Source organism: Erinaceus europaeus, chromosome 5 (genome assembly GCF_950295315.1).
Source record: "Erinaceus europaeus chromosome 5, mEriEur2.1, whole genome shotgun sequence".
Classification (NCBI taxonomy): Eukaryota; Metazoa; Chordata; class Mammalia; order Eulipotyphla; family Erinaceidae; genus Erinaceus; species Erinaceus europaeus.
In genome coordinates, this window is record NC_080166.1 from 107061689 (window position 1) to 107065086 (window position 3398).

Genomic DNA, 3398 nt, shown 5'->3' on the forward strand with positions numbered 1-3398 from the left:
GTTTGCACTAATTTTTCAAAAAAAAGAACAGATCCAAATGGGGTTGTATGCTCAGGTCCTACAAACTCTTAGTTACTGACTTAAAAATTAACGTAATTGTAGCTTCAATTTGTTTGGAAAGTAGAATTTTAACATCAGTCAATCTGGAGTTGTCTGGTCCAGACAAGTGAGTTAATCTGCATAATAAAAGGATCCTGTTTTTCCCTAGGGGACTCTGGTTTTGCTTGAAATAGTCTTAGTTGATTCTTGTTTATAATATGTCTCCATTTCTGACTATAAAAGACTGCATTTGTATAGACCTTGTAAAGTCTTTGTGTGTGAATTCCATCTAACTTATCAGTTACACAATAAAGTTATGTGTGTGTGTGTGTGTGTATGTATATATATGAATTCTGCTTTTTTCTTTACCAGCATATTCAATCTAATAATGCTATTAACCTCCTAGGATTAGTCTGAGAATTAATGATGGTTATACATAGGTACTGCCATAATAAAAAAAATTGCTTTAAATAGTCTATCTATAAGGTCTGTTTTATAATTTTGGTTCACACTATAGTGTTCTACAATAAATCTTTCATATTATGACATCAATAGTAGTCTATATGCCATTGTAGAAGTGTAAAATAAACTGATATTATGGTAAGTATTTTTGGTTTAGGATTTACTTTATAGGAAGATTTCTGAAGACTGGGTAGAGGTTGCCTTTTAGTCTCCCTTTTTAAGTTTGTCTTGCTGTATGACAGACTAGACGACCTAATATTGTTAACTCTTATCAGAGGAGATGGTTACATCTCAATCTACATAGTGATTACACACTTCTAGCTACATCTTTCAGTGATTTTTCCTGACTGAGTTTTCACCCATCCAAATAACCTTTGTCTGTAGCTGAAGTTATTTAAACATATTAAATAATTTTATTAATTTACTAATTTTTGCTAGACTTTCACATATATACAGGTAATATATATACATATAAATATATATTGAACTATGTAATTTTTCTTGTAAATATATCTAGACTTTGATTTTTTTTTAGCTTAGAAAGACCTGGTGTAGAACAAGAAAATCACTCCTCTGCCCCTACATAACATATTAATATCATGAGAAGTTCATAAAAACATTAGTGTTTCTTTTCAATAATTCTGAACTATATTCAACACATAACATGAGTTTTCTTTCCAATTTTCTTTTTCTCTCTTCCTTTCTTTGTTTGTTTCTTTCTTTCTTTTTTCTCATTTTTCTAGGGTTGTCACTGGAGCTCAGTGTCTGCAGTAGGAATCCACTGATCTTGGCAGCCATCTGCTTCACTGCTTATGAAGTATCCTCTCTGCAGGTGGGCACTGGGGGCTCAAACCCAGATCTTTGTGAAGGTCTTTGCACATAGACTATGTGTACCTAATTGGGAGTACCACTACCTGGCACCCTCCCTTCACAATTTTCTTAAACAATCAAATTCTCTAGGATGTAAGGACAAAAGAGAAAAATTTCATTTCATGTCATTCCTAATAGGTACATGTAAACTTGGGATATTATTTCAGAGGATCTTGGTCGAAAATCTACTTAATTTCTGTTTGCAGAATTAATTTACCAGTGCTGTGTTGAGACTAACAGAATAGCCTGGAAGAAACTGCCAAGAGGTTACTGTATCCGAATTTAAAGCATATAGAAATGGTTCCCTGTTTTAAAATACGTTTAACTCCCTCTTTTAAAAAGTTAATTTCTTTTGGAATATGGAGCTCTTTAGAGAAAATTAAAAAATAAAACAAAAAAAAAAAACTTGCTAATAATAGTGCTCTTCAGACAATAAATACTGAAAGGACTTCCTTAGTGGAAAAGACTGTCTCTTGAGAGACAATAGATAAGTATACTTTTTTCAGCAGGGAACCATTTCTATATGCTTTCCATTCGTATACACTTAGCTAAATAAACTGTAGGTTTAGCTAAAGTGTATCATTGTGCCAAAGAAAATACAACATTGTATTTTTAATATGTTTTACCTTGATATAACAAAGACAATATTGCAGTATACTATATAGATAAATTTAAAGGATCAATAAGTTCAATTAGTTTTTTGATAGTAGCTATGCCAGCCTTTGTTGTTTTAATTAAAGTGAAAATATTTAATGAGCAGTGATATTATGAATAATTTGATATTCTACATGAACTGACATTTTATTTTTAGATTACAAAAATATTTTTCTTATTTCAACTATAGAATTTTAGTTAAGAATCTTATGACTGGGCGGGGGTAGATAGCATAATGGTTATGCAAACAGACTCTCATGCCTGAGGCTTCCTCAAGTTCCGGGTTAATCCCCTGCACCACCATAAGCCAGAGCTGAGTAGTGCTCTGGTGAAAAAAAAAAAAGTATCTAATGACCATTTCAGTTTTCTAATATATATATGCACATATATATATATATATTTGTGAGAAAGAATGAAAAATAAAGAATCAGCATCAGACTTTAATTGTGACACATGCCATACTGGAGACTGAATTCAGACCATATGCTTTCAAGTCCTGGCTTTTACTATTGAACCACCTACCATCACTCACTTTTTCCTTTTGAAAGAGCATTATTGATTATTTATTATGATGCTCTTACTGTGAACATAATAGACTTGCAGTTCAACAGTCCTTAATAGTCCTTTAGTGAGCTAGTCTCAATGAATCATGCTTTAGAGTCAAGCTAAACTTATTTTTCATTCTCTGTTTCAGCCAGTTCTCCATGTGTCACGTATACCTCTGAGAATCTGATACTGCTTAAGCACTTCCAGGAATGAAGAACTTATTATGTGATAAAAACATCATTCATTTTGGAACTGTTGCAAATATTAAGGCATTCTATCTTAGTTTAAATCAAAAAAGACTGAGTCATTATTTCCTGCTTTGATTCAAACGCACTTTCTTCAGCCCATTAAAATGAAAGTTGAATTACTTTCTGACCAAAGGAATTTTAAATTATTATCACTGCTGCAAAAGAAACTTGGAATTTTTGCAAAAGTGTTCATGTAGGGGATAAATGGAAATGACTCATTTTAGGTTTCTCATCTTGAAAGTTCTAGTTTTCCCTTGACAGGTAATATAAGACTTAGTATTCAAGTAACTGATCCCACAAACTTATACTCCATGAAAAAGGAATAAAATACTTGAAGTAGCAACCTAGTCTTATTGTATCTATCCTGATGAAGTTTTTTCCACCATTCTTACATACACTGTATGATCAATGTACTTTTGCTTACTGAGCATGCCCAACTTTCCATCTCATAAATAGGCTTGATTATTCCTGGAAAACTTCTGAGTATGTGAAGATTATTGTGTTACCTAAACTACTAGATTTCACTTCTCTTGTCTTTGAAACTTATTCTGAATTACATGCTATCATATTCAAACTTTT

The 3398-nt window shown here is 32.0% G+C and overlaps 1 long non-coding RNA gene across 1 annotated transcript; it reads left to right on the top strand.

Annotated features, from left to right (window-relative positions):
- Positions 1–1073: 1073 nt before the first annotated feature.
- Positions 1074–2828, top strand: LOC132538720 (uncharacterized). The gene is made up of 3 exons (XR_009550076.1): positions 1074–1333; positions 1578–1637; positions 2720–2828. It is a non-coding gene; the product is annotated as an uncharacterized LOC132538720 (long non-coding RNA).
- The last annotated feature ends 570 nt before the right edge of the window (positions 2829–3398 follow it).